This window comes from Sinohyriopsis cumingii, unplaced genomic scaffold (assembly GCF_028554795.1).
Source record: "Sinohyriopsis cumingii isolate HCF-2022 unplaced genomic scaffold, ASM2855479v2 utg003732l, whole genome shotgun sequence".
Lineage (NCBI taxonomy): Eukaryota > Metazoa > Mollusca > Bivalvia > Unionida > Unionidae > Sinohyriopsis > Sinohyriopsis cumingii.
Genome location: NW_028316578.1, coordinates 98,791 through 114,794, shown reverse-complemented (window position 1 = coordinate 114,794; position 16,004 = coordinate 98,791). Strand labels below are relative to the sequence as shown.

Sequence of the window (16,004 nt, the reverse complement as noted above, 5' to 3'; positions counted from 1 at the left end):
TTTCCTTGTGTACATTTCATGCACAAATAGTATTGTTTCGAAATATCAGTCTTTTGATATCATTTACTATACAGTTTGCTTCAAAGCTAATCTCCCAAATCTATGAGACATACACATATAAGTCCTTCTTCCAAGGAGAAAAAACTGTCGCAAATGACCCATGATCAAACTAAATTTAATGAATTTTAATAATCTTTGCATCATTTAAGACCAGATGATAGGAAGGAACTTAATGTTCTTATAAAGTGTTTTCTTTTTCTCTCTTAGTTTTCTCTGAAGAGGGTGTTTTGTAATATATGTAATTTATGGATGACATTATTCATTGTTGTATACACAGACTGGTTCTCTAAATTCAAGACCGAAACTATGCAATCAAGCTGATTGTTGTTGTGGGTAACAAATGAAAAGTAATTAGTTGACTTTGTTTAGACTAACATGCTTTAAGATAAAGTCGATTTCCGATGACGAAGACATATTTAGAATTAAAATGATATTTTATTTGCATGCTTCTAAATGAAATCCAACTCATCTGAATTTTACTGTTGATAATAATCAAGAGTTTCAGATCTACATAATATTAATTGCTGCCGATAGACCCTTGGACAATTCGTTGATCAAACAGCATTCTCCATTCGCCGGCGTCCCCGTTTGACACTTGCATTATGCATAAAGATGAATGCATGCTGATGTATGTCGATGGAAGCCAAATTTGCCATTCTAGTCGACGGTCATACCATTAATTTGACAGTTGATTTTCACAACAACAAAAAAGATAATTCCAGTAGGTGGATTAGGCAAGGTTCGTTTTAGGTTCTCTCTAAGCAGCACATTCATCTTTCGTTAAAGATATGATAGGAAATCTGTACAAATATTATGAATTCGTCCATCAATATTTTGCTTAAAAACCAATTCCGGATAGACTTTGTTCTATTTACAACCTCCTTGAAAACGAATACCGTTTTCTACTAAAATGCATCTTGTGGATAGATGTGAGATGAAATTCAAGCAGACAAGACCTTTGAAGAGACTAGCAAGTGAGAAATCATGTGGCTGTCTCCAATTTAGAAAGTGCTTCAATCCAAGTAATCTACGCCGTTTCAGAATCAAATAAAGAGATGTGTTGTGTCGGTTTATTCTAACAGCATGCATTGTAACCCCATAGGCAGTCAATCAATAAATCAACGCCTACTGAATTAGATGACACAGACATGTAAATGACATTAGGCAGTTAAGGTAAAGACACGGTGGGGAGATAGGCCCTTACGAAGCAAGGGAATAATGTGCATCGGTGGTTCAGTGGTAGAATGCTCGCCTGCCACGCGGGCGGCCCGGGTTCGATTCCCGGCCGATGCAAATTTTTTTATATAGTTTTAGAATGTTTGCATAATCCAATATTTGTAATAACTCTTTTTGCCCTAGTCTAATTTTCGCTCACTTTTGTGTTTTATGCCAACTCCACAACTGAAATCGGAACAGTCCTTGAATCAGAAGCTTGGATGTCTCACACTGAGTGTCCCTCGCTTCCCGGAAAAAAACATGGATGTTGGTGCAAAACAGCTTTCCATTACAGTGGGACAGATCCTTATCTTGTCTATAAGGAGTTTCTAATTGGAACTGTAGGAAGAGCGTAATAACCTTCATTTTTCAGTCAGAGGTTAATCTTTAAATCCGGATGACGATGCCTATCGCCCTTAATTATTTTAACACAAGAACATTTCAGTGTACTGAACGTGTTATTATCATTTACTTTATGACACTAGAATACTCTTTTAGAGATGTCTTCAATTTATTTCAACATTTATGTCTGTCTGTAAACCTCGTTTCACGTTTGACCTTCTCCAGCCAACTCTGACTCGAATTTCATTGAACTGATTTCAAATCCAGACTGAAAGGAATGATACTAAGTTCCCATTCACAATGTTTTTGTGTTATTTACAGATTACTGTATCAAACGATCATTGACCTCTCTCTTTCCCTCTCTCTCTCTCCCTCTCACTCCCTCGCACTCTCTCTCTCTCTCTCTCTCTCTCTCTCTCTCTCTCTCTCGTTCGTTATCACACAAGAGTTCAAAGTTTATGCCTGCACAATGTCATATGTAGGAAAGTCATCATTGGAGATGTAAATGTTTAGATGATCAACCTGTCATGGGTTTCATTACATTTCAGAGGACAACAAATAGAACTATAATCAGCCTGCAATTTCAAAACTCTACAACGTCATTAAGAATAAATGTACGACATACTGTTATATCTACAATTACACCGTTTGAAAGATAAACTATATCCTCATGCGCAAACATGCACGCACGCAAACATACATATATGTGTAAACAACATACAATCATTTTTTTTAAAAAGGCAAACTGTTATCTATACTGTATTTCTACTGTGTGATTGAAGTTTCTCCTTAATTGCGGGTAGGAGATTGGGCCTATCTGAATAATGTCTTTTTTATCAATAACATATTGAAGGCTTATTGTGTATATGGTTGTAGATTATAAAGTAAGATTATTAATTTTGTATGAAAACATCTTTATTTGGATTTGAGCTCAGATCATTAGTTTTTCCTCAGGAAATCCTGGTGTACCAGATATTTGGCATGTTCTTTACTAAACCTTTAGTATTATACATGATCTTGCTGCCAGCGTTGAATATTATAGTAAACGAAACAAATATATTTGCAGTAGATGCATTAGGCAAAGTTGATTGCAGGTTTTATCTAAGCAATACACCAAACTTTAGGATAGGAAAACTGTACCAATAGTGCGAATTGCGTCCATTAATGTCTTGCTTACAAACTAATTCAGGAGGGATTTTATTTGATTCACAACCTCCTTAGAAATGAACACCATTTCTCTACTTGCATGTGTCTTGTAGAAAGATCTAAGAGCCATATATATACAGACGCTGGCGGCCTTCATTTGATTGCAAGTCGATGAAAGGGTACTTTTACGTTCAGAATGTGTGCATGGTCCTAAATTGTACTAGCGTTTCTCGCTGTAACCTAATTGTCGCTCACTTATGTTTTGTATGCCAACGCCACAACTTAAAGTCTTCCATCAGGAGATGGGGTTTCTCACACAGAATGTCCCTCGTTTGATAGATGCCCCGTGAATCCAAAATCAAAAGCAATTATTTTGTCATTGAGGATGTATTAAACTGCATGCCATAGCATTCATAGAACTGTATGCCTGAGAATGTGCAGAAATGCATTTCTGTCTATCGAAACAAAAGCACACCTGATGTTTCTATCCAGAACTCAAACCTGAGTAAATCATAAAATAGGGAGTTGCAAAATTAATGCTAAAACAGTTCTCTGGCAATCAAGAAGTCTAGTAAAAGTAATGCCACCAATGTCTTTCATCAGTACATTTTGGAATTAGAGCTACAATGAAATGATTTTGCAATATTATCAGCCTATTACAAACCCAGTTTGAAGTGAGACAGAAATGTGACTCGGATTGAATCTTGAAAAGGTAAATAAAAGTCAGACGGAAACTTGCCGAAAACATGGAAGTCAGACGATATTTTTGAATAGTAAATGGAAATCAGACGAAGTCTTGGTAAAGTATGTTTAGGTAGATTTCTGAACACAAGGGAATTCGACTGCTGTATTCCGAATTCAATACCAAGGTATTGTTATATTTATCCGAAAAGTCACAAACGGGTCTAGAACTGGACTATGCCAAGCGAAGTTCGGACAAGTGGCACATTGTTTCAGATTGTTCAAGACAGACTGAGCGTGTTGCCGAGCGGATTTATTTTAATCGAAACACTTTGGCGCAGAAACACTATCCATATTTTAAAGATACAAATGATTTCCTGGAAAAAACTGACCAAACTTACAGCCTCTTAAAACTGTATACTTGGAGAAAGAAAAGTGTGCAACGGCCATAAATTACCATTTTTGTACGTTAGGTGTATTGAGGATAGTTTCCTCGTTTGGACCCATGTGGAGGAAAAATAGTTTCCTGACTGGATAAAACAACCAACATTCATCAATTAAAATTAAAACGAAAAAGAAATGGAATAAGGAGTAGATTTCCTAAATTTGACATTATACAACAGAATAAACTTGCAAACGGGAATAATCGGGACATTAGGATATATTTAAAGGAGATTCATCAATTGTTACGTTAAATACCTTTCCTGTAAGGCATGGGTTCAGGAGCATTGTTAATTCCAAACACATATTTCCCACACGATTTTGCAACATCAACAAGATTTAATGACGCTTGTTCGATGTATTTCGAGAAATAAGTTGAAAAATCAAGCAAGTGGTTAAACAGAGACCTGAAGTTTTAAGAAGAATAAATATTCTCAACAAAACAAAACTAACAATTTCGTTTTTTGTTAGTTATATTCGACGTTCTTAGTTTTTCTCCTTTATATTCCATACAACTTTACAAAACAAAAAATAACAATTACGATCTATGTTGGTTTCAGTCCACGTTCTTTTTTTCTTTTACATTCCTTAAAAGCTTGCAAAACAAATGTAACAAGTACGTTCTTTGTTGGTTAAAGTCGATCTTCTTTTTTTCTTTCTTACATTCTTTACAAGCTTACAAATTAAAACTAACAATTATGTTCTTTTTTGGTTTCAATCGACGTTCCGCATCTGCAAGATGACTTATTGTTGTTACAGCTCTGTGAAGATAACAATTCCAAAATGTTGCACCGTATAATTGTAAATATAACTTTATCAAGCATATTTATTCTTAATAGGGTTGTCAACTTTTGAAAGCTGAGGCTGATTGAAGTCCTGAAGATTGATCTCTGAAAGGTAAAGAAATGCAAGACAGGTTGATCATCTAGCCATCTACAACTACAAATATAACTTCCCAACATATGTCACATACACAACGAGAAAACACCGATATTATTTTCACCGAAAGCATAACTTAGGAAGAAAATTATAATATATTCAATTGAATTCGAATCGCAATTATGCGACTATTTATTTCAATTGAAACCTTTAAAGGGAGGAAATCACTGGCCGCACATGGTGTCTGAAGCCATACACTGCATTATACTCCTCATCAAGAGCAGAAGATTTCTTCCAGGACATGGTGATTATCACAATTTTTGCACGATCAGTTGCGTTCAAAACATTTAAAAGAACGGAAACATGGTACTTATTGGAAATGTAACACGTGCAGTTACATACGAAGCCAGTGAATGAACAGGAGCCGTGGTGATGCATAGTTATAGCAGAAACAGTTGCATTTGAAAATCCGAGAAACAGAATAAACTCTCTAGCCGAAGATGTTACCTACTTATGATATTGATCAAGTGGTAGTCAGTATTTATCACCTTCAGACACACACAATAAGAGAACGGGAGTAAAATGAAATTTGTTGATTTTGAAATAAGGACAGACCAAGTTTCATGAAAATGTCTTACAATTTTAGAGCGAACTAACTGAAGACATTTTATTCTTAATTCTTACTGATTATATGGACAGACATACATTCGCAGAGTAAATGTGAATTTTTTTGAACATCAAAGTTTTCCTAATTTGACTTACTTGTTCATCTTTGAACTGCAACGATAAAACACTTAATTGACCATATGCCTTTTGTATGGTTTCGCTTTCTAATGAACCGAACACTTGATTGAAAATTCAGGCGTGAATATGCTTTGGCGCATCATCTTAAATTAGTATCATATACTTTCTTTAAAACATAATCTGGACACTAGAATAGTTTTAAAGGAGATTCATCAATTGTTACGTAAAATACTTTTCCAATAAGTCGTACGTTCAGGAGCATTGTCAAATTCCCAATACATATCTCCCACACGATTTGTAACAATCAACAACATTTAATGACGTTTGCTTGTTGCTTTTCGTGAAATAGGTTAGAAAATCAAGAAAGTGGGTAAACTGAGACTTGATGTTTTAAGAAGAATAAAGATTCTCAACAAGAAAAATCACAACCTACCAATTACGTTCTTTGCTGATCCCCGGTCGAGTCATACCAAAGACTTACAAAATGCTACTAACAGCTGCCTCGCTTCACGCTCAGCATTAAGAGGTTAGTGTTAGGACTGGTCCGCCTGGTGTCAGGATAATATGACTGGGTTGGACATCATGCTACATGTCTGCGGCATGATGCCCCAGTACTAGACATAACTATAATCTGTCGCACTGCGGACATCGTAGCGATATGACTGATAGATTATTAAAGCTACGTTAAAAATCCAAATCACACACACACACACGCAGACGCACACATGTTCTTTGCTGGTTTTAATCGACGTTCTTATTTTTTCTTCTTTCCATTCCTTACAACCTTACACAACAAAAGATAACAATTACGTTATTTGTTAGTTTCAATCGATGTTCAGCATATGAATCAAAGTTTGCAAGAGAATATTTGTGTGAATATTTGTGTGATTTGCAACAACAATTTCCTGATGCGTTTCAAAGTTACACTTTGAATAGAGCTTACAAAGGAAATGAAAATATAAGGAGCATTTTGGGCGAGATCCAGTCTTCCGAGTATCGACAAGCCTGGTTTTTAAAAGTGTAAATCGAATGGTAGTAAGTGGTGAATGTTTCTAATTAATTCAGACCTAGCAATTAACGTTAAAACAAAATCAAAATTGTAAAGTTAAAAATATAGTTCATATGATGCGTAAACCATGTTTTATGTGATGTATTGTTTAAACTGTATAAAGAGAATGCAGAGGAAACCAAAAGGCATTTAATTTATTTACTTTTAATGAACATTCTGCGGGACCATTATGGTACATAGATTCATTCGCATCTATCTGTCTGTCTCTATGTATAACTGTATGTCTGCTTCAATCTCAATCCATTGTAAACCTGTCTGCCTGTTTGTCTGCCTATATGTCTATTGTATTGCCTGTTCAAGTATTTTGATTCTCTTGATGGGTATTTTCCATCGTTGGAATGATGAAATATATATCTATATATCAATCTATCGATTGACCGATAGCTTTATTCCGTCTATATATCTTGATGGGCATGCTCCTTTTTGAGAATGAGTACATTTCATACACAACTAGTAAAGTTTCAAAATCTTAGTCTTTCGTCATCATTAAACTATTCAATTTGCTTCAGAACAAGAAGACAGAATAACTTCAAATTACTTTTGTTTTTACATTCATCGCCAGGCTTTCTTCTCCAGTTACTTGTCGACATTATGTCCAAATAATGAAGATAATGACCCAAATATAAGTCCTTCCTCCAAGGACAAAAAAAAAACTGTCGCAAATGACCAAAGGAAAAACTGATTTTAATGAATTTTAATCATTATTGCATAGGATAAGAAGGAACTTAGTGTCACTATAAAGTGTTTTTTATTTCTCTTAGTTTTCTCTGACGATGGTGTTTTCTGACATATGTAATTGTGGTTAAGATTAGTCTTTCTTGTATACATAAACTGGTTCTCTAAATTCAAGAATGAAACTATGCAATCAAAACTGGCAGAAGTTAAATAATTATTAGCATACATTTTGATAAGGATGTCTAAAACAAACTTTTTCTGTATGGGTGTGGAGGTTAACTTTGTTCAGAGGAAGATAAGAGTGCAATGAAAAACTATGCTAATCCACTGGTCCATACAGTAGTTATATTTGTTCAAGAATTTCAGTACATCCTCTGAAGCTGAAGTCGTAAATGGGGTTCTGGGAAGTTAACTTCCAATTAATTGTACTTGACTAACTATATGAAAACCTATTTCAAGTTTTGGAGAAATGACAATTCACCAGCGTTTCCGAAATGAATCCGTCAAAAGTATTGCATTTACACGAATAATTGAAAATGAAATATTTCACTCATGGCTGTCCCGAGAGATTGCTTCAACCATTTACCAGGATACTACAAAATGAGTATTAACTTTCATTTCCAAAATGGTGGGCTCGTCCGGGATTTGAACCCGGGACCTCTCGCACCCAAAGCGAGAATCATACCCCTAGACCAACGAGCCTCACATGGGAAATAATCGTGCCATTATCCGCCTTTATATTTGTCCTGCATACGAGCCGCTACCTTATCGACAGCTTGATATCAGTGCGCTGCTGTTACTCAGATCCTTGCACATGAAAAGATTATATCATAGATGAAACGTACATATTTCATTTCCTTGTGTACATTTCATGCACAAATAGTATTGTTTCGAAATATCAGTCTTTTGATATCATTTACTATACAGTTTGCTTCAAAGCTAATCTCCCAAATCTATGAGACATACACATATAAGTCCTTCTTCCAAGGAGAAAAAACTGTCGCAAATGACCCATGATCAAACTAAATTTAATGAATTTTAATAATCTTTGCATCATTTAAGACCAGATGATAGGAAGGAACTTAATGTTCTTATAAAGTGTTTTCTTTTTCTCTCTTAGTTTTCTCTGAAGAGGGTGTTTTGTAATATATGTAATTTATGGATGACATTATTCATTGTTGTATACACAGACTGGTTCTCTAAATTCAAGACCGAAACTATGCAATCAAGCTGATTGTTGTTGTGGGTAACAAATGAAAAGTAATTAGTTGACTTTGTTTAGACTAACATGCTTTAAGATAAAGTCGATTTCCGATGACGAAGACATATTTAGAATTAAAATGATATTTTATTTGCATGCTTCTAAATGAAATCCAACTCATCTGAATTTTACTGTTGATAATAATCAAGAGTTTCAGATCTACATAATATTAATTGCTGCCGATAGACCCTTGGACAATTCGTTGATCAAACAGCATTCTCCATTCGCCGGCGTCCCCGTTTGACACTTGCATTATGCATAAAGATGAATGCATGCTGATGTATGTCGATGGAAGCCAAATTTGCCATTCTAGTCGACGGTCATACCATTAATTTGACAGTTGATTTTCACAACAACAAAAAAGATAATTCCAGTAGGTGGATTAGGCAAGGTTCGTTTTAGGTTCTCTCTAAGCAGCACATTCATCTTTCGTTAAAGATATGATAGGAAATCTGTACAAATATTATGAATTCGTCCATCAATATTTTGCTTAAAAACCAATTCCGGATAGACTTTGTTCTATTTACAACCTCCTTGAAAACGAATACCGTTTTCTACTAAAATGCATCTTGTGGATAGATGTGAGATGAAATTCAAGCAGACAAGACCTTTGAAGAGACTAGCAAGTGAGAAATCATGTGGCTGTCTCCAATTTAGAAAGTGCTTCAATCCAAGTAATCTACGCCGTTTCAGAATCAAATAAAGAGATGTGTTGTGTCGGTTTATTCTAACAGCATGCATTGTAACCCCATAGGCAGTCAATCAATAAATCAACGCCTACTGAATTAGATGACACAGACATGTAAATGACATTAGGCAGTTAAGGTAAAGACACGGTGGGGAGATAGGCCCTTACGAAGCAAGGGAATAATGTGCATCGGTGGTTCAGTGGTAGAATGCTCGCCTGCCACGCGGGCGGCCCGGGTTCGATTCCCGGCCGATGCAAATTTTTTTATATAGTTTTAGAATGTTTGCATAATCCAATATTTGTAATAACTCTTTTTGCCCTAGTCTAATTTTCGCTCACTTTTGTGTTTTATGCCAACTCCACAACTGAAATCGGAACAGTCCTTGAATCAGAAGCTTGGATGTCTCACACTGAGTGTCCCTCGCTTCCCGGAAAAAAACATGGATGTTGGTGCAAAACAGCTTTCCATTACAGTGGGACAGATCCTTATCTTGTCTATAAGGAGTTTCTAATTGGAACTGTAGGAAGAGCGTAATAACCTTCATTTTTCAGTCAGAGGTTAATCTTTAAATCCGGATGACGATGCCTATCGCCCTTAATTATTTTAACACAAGAACATTTCAGTGTACTGAACGTGTTATTATCATTTACTTTATGACACTAGAATACTCTTTTAGAGATGTCTTCAATTTATTTCAACATTTATGTCTGTCTGTAAACCTCGTTTCACGTTTGACCTTCTCCAGCCAACTTTGACTCGAATTTCATTGAACTGATTTCAAATCCAGACTGAAAGGAATGATACTAAGTTCCCATTCACAATGTTTTTGTGTTATTTACAGATTACTGTATCAAACCATCATTGACCTTTCTCTCTCCCTCTCTCTCTCTCGCTCTCTCTCCCTCGCACTCTCTCTCTCTCTCTCTCTCTCTCTCTCTCTCTCTCTCTCTCTCTCTCTCTCTCTCTCGTTCGTTATCACACAAGAGTTCAAAGTTTATGCCTGCACAATGTCATATGTAGGAAAGTCATCATTGGAGATGTAAATGTTTAGATGATCAACCTGTCATGGGTTTCATTACATTTCAGAGGACAACAAATAGAACTATAATCAGCCTGCAATTTCAAAACTCTACAACGTCATTAAGAATAAATGTACGACATACTGTTATATCTACAATTACACCGTTTGAAAGATAAACTATATCCTCATGCGCAAACATGCACGCACGCAAACATACATATATGTGTAAACAACATACAATCATTTTTTTTAAAAAGGCAAACTGTTATCTATACTGTATTTCTACTGTGTGATTGAAGTTTCTCCTTAATTGCGGGTAGGAGATTGGGCCTATCTGAATAATGTCTTTTTTATCAATAACATATTGAAGGCTTATTGTGTATATGGTTGTAGATTATAAAGTAAGATTATTAATTTTGTATGAAAACATCTTTATTTGGATTTGAGCTCAGATCATTAGTTTTTCCTCAGGAAATCCTGGTGTACCAGATATTTGGCATGTTCTTTACTAAACCTTTAGTATTATACATGATCTTGCTGCCAGCGTTGAATATTATAGTAAACGAAACAAATATATTTGCAGTAGATGCATTAGGCAAAGTTGATTGCAGGTTTTATCTAAGCAATACACCAAACTTTAGGATAGGAAAACTGTACCAATAGTGCGAATTGCGTCCATTAATGTCTTGCTTACAAACTAATTCAGGAGGGCTTTTATTTGATTCACAACCTCCTTAGAAATGAACACCATTTCTCTACTTGCATGTGTCTTGTAGAAAGATCTAAGAGCCATATATATACAGACGCTGGCGGCCTTCATTTGATTGCAAGTCGATGAAAGGGTACTTTTACGTTCAGAATGTGTGCATGGTCCTAAATTGTACTAGCGTTTCTCGCTGTAACCTAATTGTCGCTCACTTATGTTTTGTATGCCAACGCCACAACTTAAAGTCTTCCATCAGGAGATGGGGTTTCTCACACAGAATGTCCCTCGTTTGATAGATGCCCCGTGAATCCAAAATCAAAAGCAATTATTTTGTCATTGAGGATGTATTAAACTGCATGCCATAGCATTCATAGAACTGTATGCCTGAGAATGTGCAGAAATGCATTTCTGTCTATCGAAACAAAAGCACACCTGATGTTTCTATCCAGAACTCAAACCTGAGTAAATCATAAAATAGGGAGTTGCAAAATTAATGCTAAAACAGTTCTCTGGCAATCAAGAAGTCTAGTAAAAGTAATGCCACCAATGTCTTTCATCAGTACATTTTGGAATTAGAGCTACAATGAAATGATTTTGCAATATTATCAGCCTATTACAAACCCAGTTTGAAGTGAGACAGAAATGTGACTCGGATTGAATCTTGAAAAGGTAAATAAAAGTCAGACGGAAACTTGCCGAAAACATGGAAGTCAGACGATATTTTTGAATAGTAAATGGAAATCAGACGAAGTCTTGGTAAAGTATGTTTAGGTAGATTTCTGAACACAAGGGAATTCGACTGCTGTATTCCGAATTCAATACCAAGGTATTGTTATATTTATCCGAAAAGTCACAAACGGGTCTAGAACTGGACTATGCCAAGCGAAGTTCGGACAAGTGGCACATTGTTTCAGATTGTTCAAGACAGACTGAGCGTGTTGCCGAGCGGATTTATTTTAATCGAAACACTTTGGCGCAGAAACACTATCCATATTTTAAAGATACAAATGATTTCCTGGAAAAAACTGACCAAACTTACAGCCTCTTAAAACTGTATACTTGGAGAAAGAAAAGTGTGCAACGGCCATAAATTACCATTTTTGTACGTTAGGTGTATTGAGGATAGTTTCCTCGTTTGGACCCATGTGGAGGAAAAATAGTTTCCTGACTGGATAAAACAACCAACATTCATCAATTAAAATTAAAACGAAAAAGAAATGGAATAAGGAGTAGATTTCCTAAATTTGACATTATACAACAGAATAAACTTGCAAACGGGAATAATCGGGACATTAGGATATATTTAAAGGAGATTCATCAATTGTTACGTTAAATACCTTTCCTGTAAGGCATGGGTTCAGGAGCATTGTTAATTCCAAACACATATTTCCCACACGATTTTGCAACATCAACAAGATTTAATGACGCTTGTTCGATGTATTTCGAGAAATAAGTTGAAAAATCAAGCAAGTGGTTAAACAGAGACCTGAAGTTTTAAGAAGAATAAATATTCTCAACAAAACAAAACTAACAATTTCGTTTTTTGTTAGTTATATTCGACGTTCTTAGTTTTTCTCCTTTATATTCCATACAACTTTACAAAACAAAAAATAACAATTACGATCTATGTTGGTTTCAGTCCACGTTCTTTTTTTCTTTTACATTCCTTAAAAGCTTGCAAAACAAATGTAACAAGTACGTTCTTTGTTGGTTAAAGTCGATCTTCTTTTTTTCTTTCTTACATTCTTTACAAGCTTACAAATTAAAACTAACAATTATGTTCTTTTTTGGTTTCAATCGACGTTCCGCATCTGCAAGATGACTTATTGTTGTTACAGCTCTGTGAAGATAACAATTCCAAAATGTTGCACCGTATAATTGTAAATATAACTTTATCAAGCATATTTATTCTTAATAGGGTTGTCAACTTTTGAAAGCTGAGGCTGATTGAAGTCCTGAAGATTGATCTCTGAAAGGTAAAGAAATGCAAGACAGGTTGATCATCTAGCCATCTACAACTACAAATATAACTTCCCAACATATGTCACATACACAACGAGAAAACACCGATATTATTTTCACCGAAAGCATAACTTAGGAAGAAAATTATAATATATTCAATTGAATTCGAATCGCAATTATGCGACTATTTATTTCAATTGAAACCTTTAAAGGGAGGAAATCACTGGCCGCACATGGTGTCTGAAGCCATACACTGCATTATACTCCTCATCAAGAGCAGAAGACTTCTTCCAGGACATGGTGATTATCACAATTTTTGCACGATCAGTTGCGTTCAAAACATTTAAAAGAACGGAAACATGGTACTTATTGGAAATGTAACACGTGCAGTTACATACAAAGCCAGTGAATGAACAGGAGCCGTGGTGATGCATAGTTATAGCAGAAACAGTTGCATTTGAAAATCCGAGAAACAGAATAAACTCTCTAGCCGAAGATGTTACCTACTTATGATATTGATCAAGTGGTAGTCAGTATTTATCACCTTCAGACACACACAATAAGAGAACGGGAGTAAAATGAAATTTGTTGATTTTGAAATAAGGACAGACCAAGTTTCATGAAAATGTCTTACAATTTTAGAGCGAACTAACTGAAGACATTTTATTCTTAATTCTTACTGATTATATGGACAGACATACATTCGCAGAGTAAATGTGAATTTTTTTGAACATCAAAGTTTTCCTAATTTGACTTACTTGTTCATCTTTGAACTGCAACGATAAAACACTTAATTGACCATATGCCTTTTGTATGGTTTCGCTTTCTAATGAACCGAACACTTGATTGAAAATTCAGGCGTGAATATGCTTTGGCGCATCATCTTAAATTAGTATCATATACTTTCTTTAAAACATAATCTGGACACTAGAATAGTTTTAAAGGAGATTCATCAATTGTTACGTAAAATACTTTTCCAATAAGTCGTACGTTCAGGAGCATTGTCAAATTCCCAATACATATCTCCCACACGATTTGTAACAATCAACAACATTTAATGACGTTTGCTTGTTGCTTTTCGTGAAATAGGTTAGAAAATCAAGAAAGTGGGTAAACTGAGACTTGATGTTTTAAGAAGAATAAAGATTCTCAACAAGAAAAATCACAACCTACCAATTACGTTCTTTGCTGATGCCCGGTCGAGTCATACCAAAGACTTACAAAATGCTACTAACAGCTGCCTCGCTTCACGCTCAGCATTAAGAGGTTAGTGTTAGGACTGGTCCGCCTGGTGTCAGGATAATATGACTGGGTTGGACATCATGCTACATGTCTGCGGCATGATGCCCCAGTACTAGACATAACTATAATCTGTCGCACTGCGGACATCGTAGCGATATGACTGATAGATTATTAAAGCTACGTTAAAAATCCAAATCACACACACACACACGCAGACGCACACATGTTCTTTGCTGGTTTTAATCGACGTTCTTATTTTTTCTTCTTTCCATTCCTTACAACCTTACACAACAAAAGATAACAATTACGTTATTTGTTAGTTTCAATCGATGTTCAGCATATGAATCAAAGTTTGCAAGAGAATATTTGTGTGAATATTTGTGTGATTTGCAACAACAATTTCCTGATGCGTTTCAAAGTTACACTTTGAATAGAGCTTACAAAGGAAATGAAAATATAAGGAGCATTTTGGGCGAGATCCAGTCTTCCGAGTATCGACAAGCCTGGTTTTTAAAAGTGTAAATCGAATGGTAGTAAGTGGTGAATGTTTCTAATTAATTCAGACCTAGCAATTAACATTAAAACAAAATCAAAATTGTAAAGTTAAAAATATAGTTCATATGATGCGTAAACCATGTTTTATGTGATGTATTGTTTAAACTGTATAAAGAGAATGCAGAGGAAACCAAAAGGCATTTAATTTATTTACTTTTAATGAACATTCTGCGGGACCATTATGGTACATAGATTCATTCGCATCTATCTGTCTGTCTCTATGTATAACTGTATGTCTGCTTCAATCTCAATCCATTGTAAACCTGTCTGCCTGTTTGTCTGCCTATATGTCTATTGTATTGCCTGTTCAAGTATTTTGATTCTCTTGATGGGTATCTTCCTTCGTTGGAATGATGAAATATATATCTATATATCAATCTATCGATTGACCGATAGCTTTATTCCGTCTATATATCTTGATGGGCATGCTCCTTTTTGAGAATGAGTACATTTCATACACAACTAGTAAAGTTTCAAAATCTTAGTCTTTCGTCATCATTAAACTATTCAATTTGCTTCAGAACAAGAAGACAGAATAACTTCAAATTACTTTTGTTTTTACATTCATCGCCAGGCTTTCTTCTCCAGTTACTTGTCGACATTATGTCCAAATAATGAAGATAATGACCCAAATATAAGTCCTTCCTCCAAGGACAAAAAAAAACTGTCGCAAATGACCAAAGGAAAAACTGATTTTAATGAATTTTAATCATTATTGCATAGGATAAGAAGGAACTTAGTGTCACTATAAAGTGTTTTTTATTTCTCTTAGTTTTCTCTGACGATGGTGTTTTCTGACATATGTAATTGTGGTTAAGATTAGTCTTTCTTGTATACATAAACTGGTTCTCTAAATTCAAGAATGAAACTATGCAATCAAAACTGGCAGAAGTTAAATAATTATTAGCATACATTTTGATAAGGATGTCTAAAACAAACTTTTTCTGTATGGGTGTGGAGGTTAACTTTGTTCAGAGGAAGATAAGAGTGCAATGAAAAACTATGCTAATCCACTGGTCCATACAGTAGTTATATTTGTTCAAGAATTTCAGTACATCCTCTGAAGCTGAAGTCGTAAATGGGGTTCTGGGAAGTTAACTTCCAATTAATTGTACTTGACTAACTATATGAAAACCTATTTCAAGTTTTGGAGAAATGACAATTCACCAGCGTTTCCGAAATGAATCCGTCAAAAGTATTGCATTTACACGAATAATTGAAAATGAAATATTTCACTCATGGCTGTCCCGAGAGATTGCTTCAACCATTTACCAGGATACTACAAAATGAGTATTAACTTTCATTTCCAAAATGGT

General features: G+C 35.2%; 3 non-coding genes across 3 annotated transcripts; 2 read left to right on the top strand and 1 right to left on the bottom strand.

Moving 5' to 3' along the window:
• Positions 1-1,282: 1,282 nt before the first annotated feature.
• Trnag-gcc (transfer RNA glycine (anticodon GCC)) lies at positions 1,283-1,353 on the top strand. The gene has a single exon. It is a non-coding gene; the product is annotated as a tRNA-Gly (tRNA).
• Positions 1,354-7,882: 6,529 nt separating this feature from the next.
• Trnap-ugg (transfer RNA proline (anticodon UGG)) lies at positions 7,883-7,954 on the bottom strand. Its single transcript has one exon. It is a non-coding gene; the product is annotated as a tRNA-Pro (tRNA).
• Positions 7,955-9,387: 1,433 nt separating this feature from the next.
• Trnag-gcc (transfer RNA glycine (anticodon GCC)) lies at positions 9,388-9,458 on the top strand. Its single transcript has one exon. It is a non-coding gene; the product is annotated as a tRNA-Gly (tRNA).
• The last annotated feature ends 6,546 nt before the right edge of the window (positions 9,459-16,004 follow it).